Here is a 21,596-nt window from a genome sequence, read left to right on the forward strand (position 1 = left end):
TGGTGGTGGGCGCCTGTAATCCCAACTACTCGGGAGGATGAGGCAGAAGAATCGCTTGAACCCAGGAGGCGGAGGTTGCAGTGAGCTGAGATCACGCCACTGCACTCTAGCCTGGGCGACAGAACAAGACTCCGTCTCAAAAAAATAAAAATAAAAAACAAACGAAAGGACTGGAGGCCAGCCTCCCGCCAGCCTTTTCATTACCAGGCCTCAGAAACCGTCTCTGACACACACACACACACACTCGCACACTCACACATACTTCCTCTCGGAGTTCTGCTCCGTCCCACGCTGCCCACCCAGACTTTCTACTCCACTCTTTTGGTATCTAATATTTGATGATGTAAGGAGAAGGGATTTCTTTCTCTTCTTTTATGTGGTAACCACAGAGGGTTTAAGAGTTTACTAACAAGATTACTGTAGCACGCCTATTACAACTCTGTTACCCCCAGCCCATTACTGTCCGATGTCATTTGGAACCTTGGGGAAGTCACATTCCTGAATCGCATCTGAACAGCAGCTGGAAGTCAGCACCAGCTGCTTAAGGCAGGGTCACTGCACTTCCCTTGCCCAATTTACGCCCCTGGAGAGCCCTGACCAGTTTCCTGCTTCCTGTCCCAGGCCCCCCATGACAAGATTCCACGGCTGAGGTCTGGCTCTACTCCGTGGTCTCACCCAGCTCTCTGTGACCCTCCTAATACGATTGTGTCCAGACTTCCCCTGGGCTCCATCTGCTCCCAACTCCACCCTTGGGGACAAAGTGGAAGAAGTAAGACCATTCAATAATCTTTACCTTCTTGCTTTCCCAAGACTGCAAATGCTGACCGCTGTGAGGGGGGCCCGGCTGCTCAGCCGCCTCGATGCCCCGCGCTTGCACGCGCACGCACACACTCACACACACTCGCACAGACACACTCATACAGAGACACACAAGCGCGCACACACACGCGCGCGCGCGCGCGGACACACACACACTCACACTCGCGCCCCGAGGGACCCAGCACGGCGCAGGGCGGGGGTCTACCGGCTTTCTGCAGGTCCCCGAGGCGCGGGACGGCGGCGTCCGGGCTCAGTCCTGGGAGTCAGCCCGAGCCCGGGAGGAACGCCTGGATCGCGCTCTGCACAGTCCCGGGACCAGGCGGGAACTCAGACTCCCGTCTGCAGAGCCGCTTCCCCCGTCAGGGCTCGGGCCGCGCGAGCCGTTTCCTCCCTCCCCCGCGCGTCCCCTCCTCCGTCCCCTTTCCCTCCCCAGCTCGACCCTGCACCCCCTGGCCCGGCCCAGCCCGGCCCTACCTCCCCGCGGGCGGCGGCTCCGCGGGCTCTGGGGCGCATCTTGGGGGCTCCGGGGCGGGCCGGGACGGCTGGCGGCGCGGCTCGGGGGCGGGCGGCGGCGGGTGCCGGGGACGCCATGGCCCTCCGCCCTCCGCCCCTTTGTCCGCCGAGCCTCCCCCGGCCGTCCGCAAGCCCCTGGGGGTCCCCGCCGCGCGCGCTCCCGTGGGGTCCCCGCCGCCCCCGGCCCCAGCGGCGCGCTTCCCTCGGCCGGCCCAGCGCAGGCTCGCCCGCGGCCCCTGCCTCCTCCTGCCGTGGCTCCGCGACGATCTGCGCGACGCGCGCCCCCTCCTCCCGACCCATCCCGCCCGGCCCAGTGAGCTAATCCGCAGCTGGCGGGCGCCCGGCCGGTTGCCACGGCAACCCCTCTCCCAGGGCCCGGCCCCGCGCGGAGCTGCGGTAAACAGGACCTTCTGCCGGACTCGCCCCCTCGCCTCTCGGGGTGGGGGAGAGGTGGCTTAACCCTTCCTGGGAGGACGCCCGCCGCGCGCCGGTTCCATTCCACCCAGGCCCGGGCGGATTCGCGAGGTGCTTCCGGCCTGAGGCTTAGACCTGGACGTCCAAGCCCGGGGAACGGCGGCCGCGTGCCCGGCCCCGCTTACTCTAGGCAGTTAACACACTCTCGGCACCGGGCCGGGGCCGGGGGCACCTCGGGCAGTGAGTCAGGCACCACCCTTGCCCCAGGCAGCTTGCCGTCGGGCCGGGGTAATGACAGTCATGAGACCGGCGATGCAGGTGATGGGGGCCGGGGAGGGCCCAGGGCCGAGCGCGCTGCAGAAGGGCTCCCAGACCGGGCGGGAAGGGAGGTGGTCAGGAAAAGCTTCCAAGAGGAGAAGTGACTTCATAGACCCGCTGCCCCCACTCACGCAGGACATCGTCAAGGAACACAGGCTGCACAGCAGAAGTCCGCAGGGAAATGCCGTGGGCTGCGGGGAAGGCGGGTCTGGAATACAGGCTGGGGCCTTCGAGGAAGTTCCCTGGAGCTTTGACCGGGCCGGGAACATTGAATAGCATTTGCATAGGTGGAGGAAAGTGGGTGAAAGGAAAGGGTTCTGAGTGGAGGGAACAGCACCAGTGGAGGCCGGAAGCAGAGGCTAGGCATTTCAGAAACAGCCGAGTGAGGACCAAGTGGTGAATCAGGTCTGATGGGTAGGCTTAGCCAGATTTCAAGCGGGGGATGGAAAGTTTTTGAGCAGAGGAATGCCCTGATGAGAGTGAGGGGGGCCTGGCGGGGTGATTTGCGCGCCGTGGGAGCAGGCTTCAGGTCCATCTCCACACCAGAGGAAGGTCATCCTCGTCTTTAGCTCAGTGACTTCTAGAAGGGCTGGGAGCCATGGTCCTGCGGGACAGCAAAGAGGCCTAAAGTTCAGGCAAGGGGGAAGAGAGAAGAGAGGCTTAGCCTCACAAATCCACAGAAGGAGTGTGCGCGCGAGAGAAAGGCAGGAGGGAGACAGTGAAAAATAAAAGATGGGTGTAATGACGTAATACTGCCCAGGCAGTGCCTATAGACTGGGCGCCTGAGATTTGAGGGACTTGTTCAAAGTCACAGGAAAAAAAGCTCTGTTTTCTTCTCAGCTGAGGGTTTTATGCTTTCTGGGAACTCTTTGAAGCTTTTCTAGGGCTTGTTAAGTTCCTTAAACTCCTCATGACATACCAATTTTAACTAAGCATAGTCAACTTTTAGAGCCCACATTTGCAAAGTGCAAGCTTTTTTTTTAAGTGTAAGCATTTAAATTATTGTTTTGTTTGTTGAAGCATTATTCAGTAAGTTTTTCACTTTCTAAATAAAGATCAGAGGCTTGGCTTTTTTTTTTTTTTTTTTTTTTTGAGACGGAGTCTCGCTCTGTCGCCCAGGCTGGAGTGCAGTGGAGCGATTTCGGCTCACTGCAAGCTCCGCCTCCTGGGTTCACGCCATTCACCTGCCTCAGCCTCCCAGGCTTGACTTCTTTTTTATTGATTGATTGATTGAGGCAGTCTCAGTCTCTCACCCACAGTGGAGTGCAGTGTTGCTATCATAGCTCAGTTCAGCCTCGAACTCCTGGACTCAAGCAATTTCCCCACCTCAGCCTCCCAATTAGCTAGGACTACAGATGTATGCCATCATGGTCGGCTTTTTTATTTTTTGTAGGTCTTGCTATGTTGCCCAGGCTAATCTTGAACTCCTGGCCTCAAGTAATCCTCCTGACTTGGCCTCCCAAAGTGTTGGGATTATAGATGTGAGCCACCACGCCTGGCCAAGACTTGGCTTCTTGAGGGTTAATTATTCCCAGGGCTGCTACAACATATAAGAAAGCAAACTGGTGCAATCTTGGCTTGCAACCTCTGCCTCCTGGGTTCAAGCGATTCTTTTGCCTCAGCCTCCTGAGTAGCTGGGATTACAGGCGCCTGCCACCGCGCCACGCCCGGCTAATTTTTTTGTATTTTTAGTAGTGACAGGGTTTCACCATCTTGGCCAGGCTAGTCTTAAAAAACTCCTGACCTCATGATCCACCCGCCTTGGCCTCCCAAAATGCTCGGATTACAGGTGTGAGCCACCGCACCTGGCCTATTTTTTTTTTTTTTTTTTGAGACAGATTCTCACTCTGTCTGTCACCTAGGCTGGAGTACAGTGGTGTGGTCTTGGGTCACTGAAGCCTCTGCCTCCTGAGTTCGAGTGATTCTCCTGCCTCAGCCTCCCATGTAGCTGGGATTACAGGCATCTGCCACCATGCCCAGCTAATTTTTGTATTTTTAGTAGAGACAGGGTTTCACCATGTTGGCCAGGCTGGTCTCAAACTCTTGACCTCCAGTGATCCTCCCACCTCAGCCTCCCAAAGTGCTGAGATTATATTGTATAGGTGTGAGCCACTATGCCTGGCCTTCCACTCCCTCATCTTTGACTTCTGGACACTAACCTGTTTTAGGAAAATAACTCCTGCCTTAGTTCCTTGGGTCTGAGTCTGATGAACTGTGCACAGCCTGTGCTTTGTGGATTTCTAACCTTGCCTGCCTCTCACAGCCCCCAGCCCTCCCACTTCTCAGAGCTGGCTGCTCCCATTGCTGGGTCATCCTGTGGCTCTGACCATGACAGGGGTCCCACATAGGGACCCCTCCCTCCTTCCCCTTGTGGCCCCCCCCCGGCTGGCTCCCTGGAGGAGGGAGACAGGGTAGCCCACGATAGCCCTCCAAGGCTGGTGCTACATGTTGGAGCCTGGAAGGGCCTCTCCGTCATCCCCTCTTCTCCTGTTCCTGGCGCTGACAACTCCAACAGTATATTCGTCCCCTGTCCTCCTTCTCTGTCCATAGCTTCTCTTCATGTTGGAAAATGCTTCGGGTAGGAGGTCATGCCTGGCCTCAAGCTGGGAAAAGTGAAAGTCAGAGGAAAGGGACAAAGTTGATTTCTCTTTTGAGTCTTTAATCTTGCTTCTTTATATTTTATTTTATTTCATTTTATTTTATTTTAATTAATTTTTATTTTTTGAGACAGAGTCTTGCTCTGTCGCCCAGGCTGGAGTGCAGTGGTGCAATCTCGGCTCACCGCAACCTCCGCCTCCTGGGTTCAAGTGATTCTCCTGCCTCAGCCTCCCAAGTAGCTGGTATTTCAGGCATGCACCACCACACCCGGCTAATTTTTGTTATTTTTAGTAGAGATGGGGTTTCGCCATGTTGACCAGGCTGGTCTCAAACTCCCGACCTCAGATGATCCCCTCACCTTGGCCTCCCAAAGTGCTGGGATTACAAGCATGAGCCACCGTGCCCAGTCTTTTTTATTTTATTTTAACATTTATTTTAATTAATTTATATTGAGACAAGGTCTTGCTATGTTGCCCAGGCTGGCCTTGAACTCCCCACCTCAGCCTCCTGAATAGTAACCCTGTTTCTTCCACACAGAGCAGCCCTGGAACACTGCAGTACATTTCTTCCTTCCTCTCCCTCCTTTTCCTCCAGCATCCTGCTGAGGAGCGCAGGCCTTGATTGGAGGGGCACATTCAGCTCTGCAGCAGGTTGCTCAGTCTTGAAATCCCAGCTTTTTAAATCCTTCATCTGTAGGGTGGAAATGGCAATGGCTGCGGCCTCCTAAGAGCGCTGTTTTGAGGGTTTGGTATGGTGCCTGGCCCATGGGAGGACTCACGGGTACTCTCCTGTTGGTTATTATTTTCCTAATCTCCTTTTTTTTTTTTTTCCCATGAACACAGAGTGTCAAGGTTGAAGAATGGGAGGCAGGCAGTTTTTCTTCTCCTGCATCAGCGCTCAACTCCCCCTTCCTCCCCACCCCTTTTAGGTCCAGGATCGTCTACCAGCACGCCCAGGCAACAGAGCTGGCTTTATCTCAGCCATAAGCCAAGGGAGTAATGCATTCAATGGGCCTGCGGCTCTGTCTCTTGCTCCGACACTGGATGGAACAGACTCTCTCTTCCAGGCTCTGACTGCCTTCCAATAAAAATTAAAATAAACCAGGCCAGACGCGGTGGCTTATGGCTATGATCCCAGCACACTGGGAGGCCGAGGCGGGCGGATCACCTGAGGTCAGGAGTTCGAGACCAGCCTGGCCAACGTGGTGAAACCCTGTCTCTACTAACAATACAAAAATTAGCCAGGCATGGTGGCAGGTGCCTGTAATCCCAGCTACTCGGGAGGCTGAGGCAGGAGAATCACTTGAACCTGGGAGGGCAGGCAGGTGGTGATGAGACAGAAGAAAGATCCTGCCAGCCAAGAGGCCAAGAAGGAATGGATCACAGTGACCCAAGCAGGGGAGCTAGATCTCAAGGGGATGGTTTGAGTCAGGGATGCCCCAAAGAACTGCACTGCCTGTTCCTTCCAGAGGGGGGAGCCACAGTGAGGACATGGATTGGTTCTTGATCCAGAACTCTCCCTCCAGAGGAGCTGGCCCTGGGCAGAGCCGATGCTCACAGGCTTCATGGGGTAACAAAAAGAACATGGGTTGAGCCAGACAGGTCTGGGTCTGTGGGACCTCAGATAAAGCACGTAACCCGTTGGGGCTTGGTTTTCCCATCCATGAAATGGCAGGAATGATGCTTCGTTGTTCAGAGTTGCAGGGCAGACCTAATGCCATGACTGGTCAAAGTGCCTGGGACAAAAATGATGCTCTGTCAACATTTACCTCCAAAAGGAATCTCAGTGGAAATGAAAACATTTGAGAGAGTGTCCGAAGGCTCTTTCTCAGGCTCTGTCCCCTGCCTTGATGGGTGGGGCTAGCCTTGTCATATCCCTCGGTACTTCCCATTTCCCGTGGTTTCTTCTTTTTTTCTTTTGAGACGGAGCCTTGCTCTTGTTGCCCAGGCTGGAGTGCAATGATGTGATCTTGGCTCACTGCATAGGTGCATAGGTGAAAGGTATACACATGGGAGGCTGGGGCAGGAGGATCACTTGAGCTTGGGAGTCCTGGGTTGTGGTGCACTTTGCCAATCCAGTGTCTGCACTAAGTTCAGCATCAATATGGTGACCTCCTGGGAGCAAGGGACCACCAGGTTGCCTAAAGAGGGGTTAATCAGCCCAGGTCAGAAATGGAACAGGTCAAAACTCCTGTGCTCATCTGTAGTGAGATCGCACCTGTGAATAGCCACTGCACTCTAGCCTGGGCAACATAGTCAGAATCCATCTGTAGGAAAAAAACTGGAAATAATTAGCCTGGGTTCAGTGGTTCATGCTTGTAATCTCAATCTCAGCACTTTGGGAGACTGAGGCAGGTGAATCACTTGAGCCCAGAAGTTCGAGACCAGCCTGGCAACATGGTGAAACCCTGTCTCTACTGAAAATACCAAAAAATTAGCCAGGTGTGGTGGCGCACGCCTATAATCTCAGCTACTCAGGAGGCTGAGGCACGCGAATCACTTGAACATGGGAGGCAGAGGTTGCAGTGAGCAGAGATTATGCCACTGCACTCTGGCCTGGGTGACAGAGCAAGACCTTGTCTCAAAAAATAAAAATAAAAATAAAAATAAAAAACATAATCATTAAATTATATTTAAAAAGAAAAGAAAAAAGCTATACACACAGTAGATGATTGATGGACAAGAGGTTTATTGATTGATTGATCATCTGGAGAGCTGGTGTGGGGAGAAGAATCACATGTCTGTGCTTAGACAAGTTTGGATGAGGTAGAGCAAGGAAGGAACTTATCTTAAGGGCAGGGAAAAGTCTACAGCCTCACCCTGACACAGCCTTGGCCAAGCCTCCCCCACATCCCTCCCATCCATAGACCAAAGCCCTGCAGGCTCAGAGCCCACCGAGCCATCTTAGAGAGGCTCTAAGTCAGGGCTCACAGATGTCAGGGCTCCCCTTCTAGTCTCTTGCTGGCACCTGATGCCTTTCCTCCACAGAAGGCCACCTCCCCCCTGCCTCTCTCATTCCATCTCTAACTCCATCCTCAGCCCATTCTCCCACCTAGACACAGCTGGGTGCCAGTTCCTTGCAGGCCCTCCTGGCTGCCTCTCTCTGAGGAAACAAAACCAAGCCAAGCATCCCACCCAAACCTCAAAACCAGGCTTGGTTTGTTATTGGTCCCAATCAGATGCAATCCAGGAGGTGTGGGATAGGAGTGGGAGGGGTAGAGGGGGAGCAGAGGCCACCCAGGAGTGTGCAGAGCCCAGACTGAAGCCCTAAGGCTCTTTCATCCTCCCTGGCTGCGAAGGGCTGGTCTTTGGCAGAGATGCCTCTGTGCCCTCTGTCTTCCAGGGACGCTCTCACACCTACCGCTTTGGCTGGGACTATAAGATGGGCAGCTGTTGAGGCCCACTAGGGGTGCTGTGGGGCAGATGGTCTTTGTTTATTACCATGGACGGCTGACCTTTGCTGGCTTACCACGGGGAATCCGGGAGAATCTCTGCATTGGCAGACAGCATCTCAACATATCATTTTGAGATAAGAATCATTTCTGTTTGATTTCATGACCCTAATTTATTTTGGACTGTCTTTTTTTCACACAAAGAATTAAAGTGTCTGTAACTTCATAAAGACTGGCGTGTTTATGACAAAAAGCAAAGAATAAAGGTGTGAACTTTCCAGGTCATTCATCACTAGGCAAAGTCTCAAATATGAAGCCTGCCACACCAAGTACCCTCTATACTTACATTCTTTCTGTTCCTTTTGGACGATGTATTTGAACAGTAAAAAAAAGGAACAAGAATGTGGTGATTTGGATACTTTTTAGAGGCATGGCTTTCGGTGTTTAAGCTGTTGTAGCTCTTTGTGGTCACTGTGATTTCAGAATACAGGAGGACAGTCAGGCCAGTGAATCCAACTCTTCTGTGTGGACTTCTGTGCACAGGATGAAAGGCACCTACCTCTTGCTTCTGAGAGCCTTCCCTGCCTACTTTCTGGCCCAACGAGGCAATCTCTTCAGAGTCAGGAGAAGGAGTGAGGTAATACGCTTCATTAAAGATTTTTTTTTTTTTTTTTTTCTGAAACAGAGTCTCACTCTCTCACTGGGCTGGAGTGCAGTGGCGTGATCTCGGCTCACTACAACCTCCGACTCCCTGGTTCAAGGGATTCTCCTGCCTCAGCCTCCTGAGTAGCTGGGATTACAGGCACGCACCACCACGCCTGGCTAATTTTTATATTTTTAGTAGAGACAGGGTTTCACCATGTTGGCCAGGATGGTCTTGATCTGACCTCATGATCTGCCTGCCTCGGCCTCCCAAAGTGCTGGGATTACAGGTACGAGCCACTGCGCCCAGCCCTCATTAAAGATTTTAATCATGCTGGACACAGTGGCTCATGCCTGTAATCCCAGCACTTTAGGAGGCCAAGGCAGCATGATCACTTGAGGCTGGGGGTTCAAGACCAGCATGGGTAACATAGTGAGACCCCCATTTCTACAAAAAATAAAAAATTAGCTGGGTGTGGTGGCACATACCAGGGAGGTTGAGGCTACAGTGAGCCGTGATCTCACCACTGCGCTCCAGCTGGGGCAACAGAACAGGACCCTGTCTTACCTGTCTCAAAAAACAAACAAAAACAACAAGAAGAAAAAAAAATTTTATTTTATTGTTTTTTTTTGAGACAGAGTCTCACTCTGTCACCCAGGCTGGAGTGCAATGGCGTGATCTCGGCTCACTGCAACCTCTGCCTTCCAGGTTCAAGCAATTCTCCTGCCTCAGCCTCCCTAGTAGCTGGGATTACAGGTGCCTACCACGGCGCCCAGCTAATTTTTGTATTTTTAGTAGAGACGAGGTTTCACCATGTTGGCCAGGCTGGTCTTGATCTCCTGACCTCAGGTGATCTGCCTGCCTTGGCCTACCAAAGTGCTGGGATTACAGGTGTGAGCCACCGCGCCCAGCCAAAAGAAGAATATGTGTATATATATATATATATATTTTTTTTTTTTTTGAGACGGAGTTTCACTCTTGGCATGCCCAGGCTGGAGTGCAATGGCGTGATCTCAGCTCACTGCAACCTCCGCCTCCTGGGTTCAAGAGGGTATCCTGCTTCACCCTTCTGAGTAGCTGGGATTACAGGCATGCGCCACCACACCTGGCTAATTTTGTATTTTTAGTAGAGACGAGGTTTCTCCATGTGGTCAGGCTCATCTCGAACTCCCAACCTCAGGTGATCTGCCCGCCTCAGCCTCCCAAAGTGCCGGGATTACAGGCATGAGCTACTACATCCTGAGATGTAGTCTCTGTTGCCCAGGCTGGAGTGCAGTGGTGTGATCTTAGCTCACTGCAACCTCTGCCTCCCAGGTTCAAGCGATTCTTCTGCCTCAGCCTCCCGAGTAGCTGGGACTACAAGCATGCGCCACCATGCCCAACTAATTTTTGTATTTTTAGTAGAGATGGGGTTTCACCATGTTAGCCAGGATGGTCTCGATTTCCTGACCTCGTGATCCACCCGCCTCGGGCTCCCAAAGTGTTGGGATTACAGGTGTGAACCACTGCGCCCGGCTGAGAAGAAAATATTTTAATCACACCAGGTTATGAGCTAGGCATTACATCCGTGTCCTCATTGCCAGATCACCCTCTTTCTACTAAAATCCACCCCAGGCCCAAGGTCAGCCTTCAGATCTCCAAATGACTGTACAGCACTGCACTGACTCTCAGAGGCCACACCTTGCTTGAGAGAACATATTTCTGAAAGCTCTAATATCTGTCCCCTTCCTACGTCTCTCAGATTAACTCAAATCAAAATAAAAAAGATTGGCTAAAGGCAAGCCAGCTGATATACTATTACTCTCGCTGGGAGTGTGACTTTGGGTGAGTCAACTTCCCTCTTTGGGTGTCAGATTCCTGGGGAGATCACAGGGGCTGTCTGGTCCCTCCCAGCCCCAGCCTTCTCATGTAGGCAAAAAAGCGCAAGAGCAGTACTCTTCTCATTCTCACTCTACGTTTTCCTGAATATGTGCTGGGCAGTGTTAATGCATTACAGAGATTACCTAGTAGGTAGGTTCTAATATTAGCCTCTTCTAGAGATAAAGAAGCAACCAAAAAGGGGTTGGCTGCCTTGCCCAAGGCCACTGGCAGGGAGTACCGGGGCTGAGATGAGCCCAGGCAGTCTGAGCCCAGGACAGCACCACTGTAGCTTTGTGGCCAGGACAGGCTTTAGAACAGAGAAGTTAACAGGGCTTGGTGGGGTGCAGTGGCTCACTCCTATAATCCCAGCACTTTGGGAGACCGAGGAGGGTGGATCACCTGAGATCAGGAGTTCGAGACCAGCCTGGCCAACATGGCAAAACCCCATCTCTACCAAAAATACAAAAATTAGCTGGGTATGGTGGCATGTGCCTCTAATCCCAGCTACTCAGGAGACTGAGACAGGAGAATCGCTTGAATTCAGGAGGCGGAGGTTGCAGTGAGCCGAGATTTTACCACTGCACTCCAGCCTGGGTGACAGAGCGAGACTCCGTCTCAAAAATAAAATAAAATAAAGAAGTTAACAGGGTCCAGGGGCAACAGAGTTGCACACAGCATGGTGGGGGCATACCATGTCAGAGCAGGAAGTGGCCTCAGAGATGAGCAGCCCAAGCCCTCGAGGCAGAAGGAGGGGAGGAGACTTGCCTTGGCCACACAGGGTTAGCATACGCACTGCACATGGGTAGTAGTAGTCCAGTTCCGTGACACCGGGAGAAAGGTGTCTGGAGCAAGCCACCTAGAAAACCAGAAGGCAGGAACTAGAGGAGAGATTCTCGTGATAAGGAGTAATGGAGAAAATTCAACTGAAGAGTGAAAAAGAGAAAGCGAGGAGGCCGTGGTCTCACGGGGAAGGGATGGGTCATTGCCGCAGGGCACACACACACAACTGCCTCCTCCTTTCCCTGCTTCTTTCAGTATTATTTCTTTTCTTTTTTTTTTTTTTTTTGAGACACAGTCTCGCTCCGTCTCCCAGGCTGGAGTGCAGTGGCGCTATCTCGGCTTACTGCAAGCTCCACCTCCTGGGTTCACACCATTCTCCTGCCTCAGCCTCCCGAGTAGCTGGGACTACGGGCACCCGCCACCGCGCCCAGCTAATTTTTTGTATTTTTGGTAGAGATGGGGTTTCACTGTGTTAGCCAGGATGGTCTCGATCTCCTGACCTCGTGATCTGCCCTCCTCGGCCTCCCAAAGTGCTGGGATTACAGGCGTGAGCCACCGCGCCCGGCCCCTTTCAGTATTATTTCTGATATTTTCTCCTCTGCCAGCTTGGGGAGTAGATATGGGTGGCCCAGAGCCAAAATCCACATGCCAGGGCCTGACTCTCTTAGGAAGGAATTGCAGGTCAGAGATACCAAGCAGGACCTGGGGGGAGGGGCAGGGCCAGTGCTTCTCACACTTTTTTTTTTTTTTTTTGAGACAGAGTTTCCCTCTTATTGCCCAGGCTGGAAAGCAATGGTGCGATCTCAGCTCACTGCAACCTCTGCCTCCCAGGTTCAAGCGATTCTCTTGCCTCAGCCTCCCAAGTAGCCAGGATTACAGGCACCCATCACCATGCCCGGGTAATTTTTTGTAGTTTTAGCTGAGACGGGGTTTCACCATGTTGGCCAGGCTGGTCTCAAACTCCTGACCTCAGGTGATCCGTCTGCCTCAGCCTCCCAAAGTGCTGGGATTACCCCAGGCTGGAGTGCAGTGGAGGCATGAGCCACCACGCCCCGCCTTTCTCACACTTTTTATCTGCCTGATAATCCCATTGAGTTTAAGGGGGAAAAAGGGAAGAAAAAAAAGAGCAGATTCTGGCCTTCCCTGAGTGATCCTGATGCAAGGGGTCTGGGATGCAGACCAGGAACGTGCAGTTTTACAAGCACTCCAGGTGTGTGTTTGCTTGTAGAGACAGAGTCTCACTATGTTGTCTCACTCTGTTGCCCAGGCTGATCTTGAACTCCTGGTTTTGAGAGATCTTCCTGCTCTGTCTGGCCTCCCAACGTTCTAGGATTACAGGTGTGTGAGCCACGGTGCCCAGCCGCCCAGGTGTTTTTGGTGGAGGTGGCTCAAGTCCCCACCAGAGACACACTGGTTTAGAGCCTGCTCAGGGGGAACAAAGACGTTGAAGCTGCAGCAGGTAAGTGCAGGGCGTTCCCTTCTCTTATATTCTGTTCTGAAGAAAGTGTGAGTGTGGGGTGGGAAGAGGGGTAAGGAGGTCAGGGGGTGCTGAAAGGGTCTCAGCAGAGAACTGTGCACAAGGACCTAAGACTAGTGATTCCCAAGCAGGGACAACTTTGCTTCTTTGCTTCTCCAGGGGACATTTGGTAATTTTTCTTTTTTTTTTCTTTTAAGAGACAAGGTCTTACTCTGTCCCCCAGGCTGGAGTGCAGTGGCACAATCAGAGCTCACTGCAACCCCAAACACCTGGGCTCAAGCCATCCCTCCACTTAAGCCTCCTGGGTATCTAGAACTACGGGTGTGCCCCATTGCCGTGCCCAGGTATTTTTTTTTTTTCCATAGAGACAGAGTCTTGCTATATTGCCCCGGCTGGTCTGAAACTCCTGTGCTCAAGTAATCCTCCCACTTTGGTCTCCCAATGTGCTGAGAATACAGATGTGGGCCACCATGCCTGGCTGACACTTGGCAATGTCTGAAGATATTTTATTGTCATAATTGGGAAAGGGAAGTGCTATGGTCTGAACGTGTCCGCCTCCAAAATTCATATGTTGAAATCCTAACCCCCAAAGTGCTGGAAGGTGAGTGGAGCCCTCATGAATGGGTTTAGTGCCCTCATCAAAGAGTCCCCAGAGAAAGCTCTCACCCTCTCCCACTCTTTCCACCACGGACACAGTGAGAAGGCGGCGGTCTGCAGCCCGGAAGCAAGACCTCCCCAGAACCCAACCATGCTGCACCTGGATCCTGGACTTTTCAGCCTCCAGGACTGTGAGAAAGAAATATTTGCTGTTTCTTTTTTTTTTTTTTTTTTTTGAGACAGAGTCTCACTCTGTCACCCAGGCTGGAGTGCGGTGGCCCAATCTCGGCTCACTGCAAGCTCCGCCTCCCGGGTTCACGCCATTCTCCTGCCTCAGCCTCCCGAGTAGCTGGGACTACAGGCGCCCGCCACCACGCCCAGCTAATTTTTTGTATTTTTAGTAGAGACTGGGTTTCACCGTGTTAGCCAGGATGGTCTCTATTTCCTGACCTCGTGATCCTCCCGCCTCGGCCTCCCAAAGTGCTGGGATTACAGGCGTGAGCCACTGCGCCCGGCCAATAAATATTTGCTGTTTCTAAGCCACCCAGTTCATGCTATTTTGTTATATAGCAGCTCAAACGGACTAAGACAGGGAGTGTTTCTGGCATCAAGTGGGTAAAGGCCAGACATGCTGCCGAACATCCTCCAAAGCACAGGACAGCCTCCCTCTCCACACACAACGAAGAATTGTCTTGTCCGGAATGCCTAAAATGCAGAGGCCGGGAAGCCCAGAGCCAGCCCATTCCCCACCTCCACCATCTTCCCCTTGAACTAGTACTTGCCCTGCATCACATCTGCTGGGTAGCAGTGTTACACGCGAGCTGCTAAACCCGGTCGTGTGGTTCACGTGGAAAGAGAAGCAAAGCCAGATGGGCTTTTGCAGAGTTCCCCTTCCCTTGCCTCCCGGTTGGGTCTGGGAACCTCCAGGAAGCGTGTGTTATCCTTCCCGAGTGAATGGTGCCACCTAGTGGAAATAGAGTTAACAACACCAGCAGGAGCATTTCAGACACCTGGAAACCTAAAAATTAGCTGGCTTTCCACTGTTGAGAAGATTCAATGCGGATCAACGAAAGCCACCCAAATAAGGAAGGCAGAGGCTATTTATTTAGCGTTTTCTATGGCCAGACAGTCAGCCACCATCACTTGCCTTTGGCAGAGAGTCAAATATAACTGGAGACTCAAATGCTAGTGGGAAAGGCTTCTGTAGGTTTCAGGTGGGCTCTAATTGGAAGATGTTGGCAGGGGGAAGGTGCAGGCAGCAGCATCTTATGTGATGGGTTTGGAGAGGATTTTTGGCTTTCTTGGCTTGGTCCTGAGTTGGAAGTGTCAGTGAGAATTAGGGCAGCAGGCAGTCATTGAGCAAATCCTGACGTTCTGGGCCTATCGCCATAGAAGGTTGGGTTGGCTCCTGCCCCGGTTGCTGCAAAGGTTGTGGGTCACAGCCTCTGAATATGCAAAGAGTCAATGACCATATATGACACTAGACATAGAAATGCATAGTTATATATGGCCATTGTCCCTTTGCACATTCAGTCTCTTAATTCATTAAACATTCTAAATATATCCATCCCTCCTGTTACTAATCCTGAAACGGATTGCATAAAGTTACCCATGTGAGCAGCAGGTTGACTCCAAGCCAGCATCTGTGATTTTCAATGGTTGCCCTTATAAACTTTGATTTAGGGTTCATATGTGATAGAACTGTTTTTGTTTTGTTTTGTTTTGTTTTTTTACTGCCCATGTTGCCTTCATATGTATGACATAATTCTCCTAACTGACATGGGCCTCAGTAATAATCTCTCAACTTCACGTGTGTGGGAGCTGACTCTAACTCTTTACAATGCTACACTTTCACCACTGCCACCACCATCACCAGTCATTTGGTGGTGGTGATGGTGGTGGATGGTAACAGTGGTGGTAATGATGGTGGTGATGGTTATGGTGGGCCTATTGCTGCAGAGATTGTAGGTCGCCACCATCACTGTCACCGTTACCACCACCACTATCATTATGATCACCACCACTTTTGTCACCACCACCACCAGCCACCACCAACACCGTCACCAGCACCATTGTCACCACTACCACCACTACTATCACCATCACCATTATCACCATCACCACCACCACCATTACCAATATCAATGCCACCACCATTGCCACTGTCACCACCATCACTGTCACATCATCACCATCACCACCGTCACTGTTACCATCACTACCACTATTACCACCACTACCACCAACATCAACAATACCACTACCATTACCAATATCAATGCCACCACCATTACTGTCACCACTATCATCACTGTCACCACCATCACTCACCACTATCATCCCCATCACCACCACTACCACTGTCACCACCACCACGACCACCACCATTATCATCACCACCACCAACATAACCACCGCCCCCATTACCAACATCAGTACCACCGCCATCACCATTGTCACCGCCATCACCACCACCACTGTTACCACCCACTACCATTACCTTGACCACTACCACCACCATCTTCACCACTACCACTATCTACAAGGTCAGTGGTTCTCAAAATGTTTTCCCCAAACCAACAGCATCAGCATCATATAATAACTGTTAGAAATGCACATTCTTGGGCCTCACCCCAGACCTACAAAAATCAGCAATGGGGTGGGGCCAGCCCTCCAACTAATTCTGACGGATGCTAAAGTTTGAGAGCCACCATTCTAGATAAATTTCTAGGATGCCCACAAGGGCCTTATTTTCAGTCAGACCTTCCACAATGTATCCTTTAAATTTGTGAAAATTTGCTTGTCTTATGAAGTAGTCAGAGAAACAAGACAACCTTTATCTAGGTAATATCGAGGCAGAAATTCAAGGAAAAATAAATCCACTGAGCTGGTGCGCACCTTAAAATAATTATCCTCCTGTATCCACCTATACTTGTCTAGTCCCCCGCATCCCGTAACATTTCTTGGCGAGCCAGCCAGGAGGAGTGGAGAGGGCAGATCTACTGTCTCCTTTCCCTATGGGGCTGGAGCCCCGGGCCAGGGGAGACCTGTGACCCCAGGTGCCACCAGGAGAACTTCAGCCTGGAGGGGTGAAATCAGCTCTCCTGTGACCCAGCACCCCTACCCAGCAGCACAACAGAACCTGAGAGGAGCTACAGGACAATTCCAGAAACAGCGTGCTTCAGGAACTGCAGTAAGGTATTGGGGCCCAAGGCAGGACCCGTCTCATAAGGATAGAAGGGGAGCCTTCCCAGGGTGTAGCTGGTAGTCTGACCCAGACGGGTTAGGGGCAGCAAGAACAGCTCGCCAATTTGGATGGAACTCACACCCCAACCGACACCGGATGTGAGACTGGCTCGCTAAGTTGGTTAGGAAAAGGAAACTGGAGGCAGCAAGAGTGGCTCACCATCCCAATTAGGAACACGGGAACTGGGAACAGGGAGGTGTGTGAAAGTGTGTGAGAGATGGTTCCTGGAGAAACCAATGTGGGGAGTGATGTGGGGAGTCACAGATCTCTTAGCGTGGACTGTGTGCTCCAAGCGAAGTGTGGGGCCAAGCTGGACTAGTGGTGAACCACATATGGCTAATAGGAGCTGCCCCACAGCTCAGAATTGTGGTGGGAATAAGGACCTCTCCAAAGCCAAGTGGTGTCTGAAAACTCCCGTAATAGAAGGTCTGGTTGGTCTGAGGCAAAAGGAAGAGTGGGTATGCTGCATCATAAAGGGAGGGAAATAGGAGGAAAGTCATCAAAACCCGCTCCACTGGAGTGCAAGTTACAAAACTTTAAGAAAGGTTTTGCAGGGGATTATGGTGTTAAGCTGACCCCCCAAAGGTTGAGAACTCTCTGTGAACTAGAATGGCCTTCTTTTGGAGTTGGATGGCCGACCGAAGGAACTACAGACAGGGAAATAATTGGCCGTGTATTTAGGGTGGTGACAGGGGTCGGAGGACAGCCTGGGCATTCAAATCAATTTCCTTACATTAACTCATGGTTAAATATAGTACAAACAAGACCAGCCTGGATCCAGTCCTGTTTAGTGGCTCATTGCAATACACTTGTGGCCCAAGCTGAGCCAGAAGTGAAAGTAAGAGCAGGTTCGCCGGCAGACACGGAGTTAAAGGGGAAGTCCCAGAGGGAACAAGAAAGGCCAGTTTTGCAGGAGCTGCCAGAGGGAACAGAGATTCCTCCTCCATATGTCCCAGCCTGGTCCCCTTTACTGAGGCCAACAGCCCCCCAGGAACCAAATTCAGGAGCTAGCACACCCCAAGTTTCACCCCAAAGGGAAGAATCAGAGCCTTGAGAGGCCAGGGAAGGAAATCAAGACAAGTCAAGCAGGGTGTCTCAGATCTGGCTGTGCTCAAGCATGTAAATGCTTCTCAGGGAGACATGAGGACCCATTTATTATGATGACCAAGTCCAAGTCCAAGGGGGGCAACAGGTTTTCATCTATGAGCCCTTTTCAACCACTAATCTGTTAAACTGGAAACACCATACACCCTCCTATACAGAGAAGCCCCAAGCTCTTGTAGATCTGATGCAGTCCATCTTTCTGACACACAATCCAACCTGGCCAGACTGCAGGCAGCTTCTTCTCACTCTGTTTAACACTGAGGACCGCAGGAGAGTAACCCAGCAACTCTCTGCTGGCTAGAAGCCCATGCACCAGCAGATGCAGTGAATGCTCAGGCATATGCTCAGGGCCAGTTCCCAGACCAAGATCCCAACTGGGACCCAGAAGATGCGACCCAGCTTCAGCATTTGCAGAGGTACCGAAAGACACTTCTGAAAGGGCTAAGAGATGGTGGAAAAAGGGCAATCAATAAGAAAAGATCTCAGGGATGCTTCAGGGAAGTGATGAGAGCCCTAGCCAGTTTTATGAAAGACTCTGAGATATACTGGCTTTTCACCCCATTTGACCCTGAGGCTGTTGAAAATCAGCGTATGGTAAATATATCATTTGTAGGACAGGCCCAGGGTGACATAAAGCAAAACCTTCAGAAACTGGAAGGTTTCGCAGGCATGAATGCCACCCAGCTTATAGAAGTAGCCACCAGGCTACTTCTGTAAGTAGGAGGGTGGAGGATTACAGGTGGGATCACACCTGTAATCCCAGCACTTTGGGAGGCCGAGGCGGGCAGATCACAAGGTCAGGAGATTGAGACCATCCTGGCTAACACGGTGAAACCCTGTCTCTACTAAAAATACTCGGGAGGCTGAGGCAGGAGAATGGCGTGAACCTAGGAGGCAGAGCTTGCAGTGAGCTAAGATCGCACCACTGCACTCCAGTCTGGGCGACAGAGCGAGACTCCGTCTCAAAAAACAAACAAACAAAAAGAAGTAGCCACCAAAGTGTATGTTAACCATGACCAGGAGGCAAAGAAGGAAGCAGATCGGAGGCTTAAAAAGAAAGCCGATCTGTTAGCAACAGCCCTCATAGAGAGAGACACTAGCAATGTGAGAGGATGAGGAAGTGGACGTGAACATGGACATGGAAGAGGCCAAGACAAGGATTCGAGAGCTGACCAAGGTTAGAGAAGGATCAATGTGCACAATGCAAAAAGAAAGGACACTGGAAGGATAAATGTCCATAAGGGAATGAGGGAAATGGCCAAGGCCGAGAGACAAAGAGGCCACCGGCCAGGGGCTGCCACACCCTAGCAGAACCAGATACTGATCTGATCAGGCTGGCAGGGGCTGAAAGATATGAGGACTAGGACAGACCACACTCCTTCTCATTGGGCCTTCAGGAGCCTATGGTCACATTAAAAGTTGGAAGCCGTTCAATGGACTTTGTGGTAGATACTGGGGCTGAACACTCTGTAGTAACTCAACCCATAGGGCCACTAAAAACTATACAACTATTGTAGGGGCTACTGAAGTCTCAGAGAGGAGGCCATTCTGCCGGTCAAGGAGTTGTGTTATAGGAGGACGAGAAGTCCAGCATAAATTACTATACTTCCCAAATTGTCCAGTTCCCTTGTTAGGGAGAGACCCACTCTAAAAACTGCAAACACGGATTACTTTTGGCCCACAGGGAGGTATAACTTTAAATCTGACTCACCCAAAGGCCATGGTGTTAACCTTTACTGTCCTGCAGGCTGAGGAGTGGAGACTTTATAAAAAGAGATTTCAGGCACCAATGCAACCTCATACACAAGAGGAAGAAAAATTATCATTTCAGTTAGTTAAAGAAATTACTGGAGTATGGGCTGAGGACAACCCACCTGGGTTAGCTGTAAATCATGCACCAGTAGTAGTAGAATTAAAACCAGGAGCAGATCCTGTTCAGGTTCATCAGTACCCAGTTACCCAAAAGGCTGTATGGGGCATCTGTAAACACTTACAGCCGCTCTATAAACAGGGGATTTTAGTCCGATGCCAGTTGCCCTGGAACACTGTACTTTTGCCAGTACAAAAGCCACTACCAGGACCAGGGTCTGATGAATATAGACCAGTGCAGGACTTGCGTGCCATAAACTGGGCCACAGTAACCATCCATCCAGTGGTACCCAACCTGTATAATTTAATGGAACTCATTTCAGCAAGTGCTACCTGGTTTACAGTCTTAGACTTAAAGGATGCTTTCCTTCATATCTGCATGGTACCAGTTAGTCAGCCTATCTTTGCATTTCAATGGGACAAAGAAGCTACCCAGCTCACCTGGACTAGGTTCCTGCAAGGGTTTAAAAACTTTCCCACAATCTTTGGGGAAGCATTGGCCTCAGACCTCAAGGCCTATACCCTGCCAAATGATAACTGTGCCTCGTTACAGTATGTAGATGACCTTCTTTTGGCGGCCCCAACCCAAGAGGACTGTTATCAGGGAACCCAAGACCTCCTCCATCTCCTATGAAAAGCAGGTTGCAAAGTACCTAAAAAGAAAGCTCAAATTTGGCCAGGTGCAGTGGCTCACGCCTGTAATCCCAGCATTTTGGGAGGCTGATGTGGGTAGATCACGAGGTCAGGAGTTCAGCCTGGCCAACATGGTGAAACCCCATCTCTACTAAACATACAAAAAATTAGCCAGGTGTGGTGGCAGGTGCCTGTAATCCCAGCTGCTCAGGAGGCTGAGGGAGGAGAATTGCTTGAACTCAGAGGGCGGAGGTTGCAGTGAGCTGAGATCACACCACTGCACTCCAGCCTGGGCGACAGAGTGCGACTCCATCTCAAAAAACAACAACAACAACAACAAAAAACCAATTTGCCATGAAGAGGTTAAATATCTAGGTTTCATAGTGAGCCAGGGGGAACGCCGGCTTGGCGATGAGCGGAAGCAAGCCATTTGTGCACTTCCAACCCCGACCACCTGATGTCAAATGAGAGAATTTTTAGGGGCAGCAGGATTCTGCTGCATCTGGATTCCAAATTTTTCACTGATGGCTAAGTCGTTATATGAAGCCACAAAGCGGGGAGAAAAAGAGCCCCTACTCTGGGAAACTAATCAGGAAATAGCATTCAAACAGATCAAGGAAGCTTTGACCCAGTCCCCAGCCTTAGGACTACCAGACATAACTAAGCCTTCCTTTCTATATGTTCATGAACAAAAGGGAACGGCTATAAGGGTCCTGACTCAAGTCATAGGATCATGGCATCGCCCAGTGGCATATTTATCCAAACAACTGGACTCTGTGGTGCCAGGATGGCCTCCTTGCTTTAACACATTAGCCACCTCCGTCTTGTTGGCACAAGAGGCTAGTAAACTAACTCTGGGACAGCAGCTAACCATCTGGGTGCTGCACTCAGTTATAACTTTGATAGACCAAAGAAGACACCGCTGGTTGTCAAACCTGAGGATGACTCAGTACCAAGGGCTTCTATGTGAAAACCCTTACAGTATTTTAGAAACAGTGAACAGCTTAAACCCGGCTACTCTGCTCCCGGTTGAACCAGGAGCTCCCCTCCATGACTGTGTCAAAACAGTAGATGAGGTATTCTCTAGTTGAAAAGATCTTATGGACCAACCCCTCAGAGACCCAGATGTCGAGTACTTCACGGATGGAAGCAGTTTTGTGCTAGAAGGGGTTCAACATGCCGGGTATGCAGTGGTAACATTAGACTCAGTAGTAGAAGCTCAGTCTCTGCCTACTGGAACATCAGCTCAAAAGGCAGAATTAATAGCCCCAACAAGAGCACTGTTGCTAGCAAAAGACAAAAAGGTCAATATTGGCAGGGCGCAGTAGCTCAC

General features: G+C 51.2%; 1 protein-coding gene across 4 annotated transcripts in view; it reads right to left on the reverse strand.

The window, feature by feature from the left end:
* Positions 1–1,427, reverse strand: part of DENND2A (DENN domain containing 2A) — a 121,961-nt gene extending 120,534 nt beyond the window's left edge. The window contains exon 1 of one of the 4 annotated variants that reach the window (XM_031013516.3): positions 1,294–1,427. The gene's annotated coding sequence lies outside the window, so the exon portion shown is untranslated. Of the gene's footprint in view, positions 1–793; positions 1,238–1,293 lie in introns of those variants that run through there. The other 3 variants (XM_055393225.2, XM_055393222.2, XM_019031130.4) reach the window with 3 other exon arrangements.
* Between the last annotated feature and the right edge of the window lie 20,169 nt (positions 1,428–21,596).

This window comes from Gorilla gorilla, chromosome 6 (assembly GCF_029281585.2).
Source record: "Gorilla gorilla gorilla isolate KB3781 chromosome 6, NHGRI_mGorGor1-v2.1_pri, whole genome shotgun sequence".
In the NCBI taxonomy this organism is placed as follows: Eukaryota; Metazoa; Chordata; class Mammalia; order Primates; family Hominidae; genus Gorilla; species Gorilla gorilla.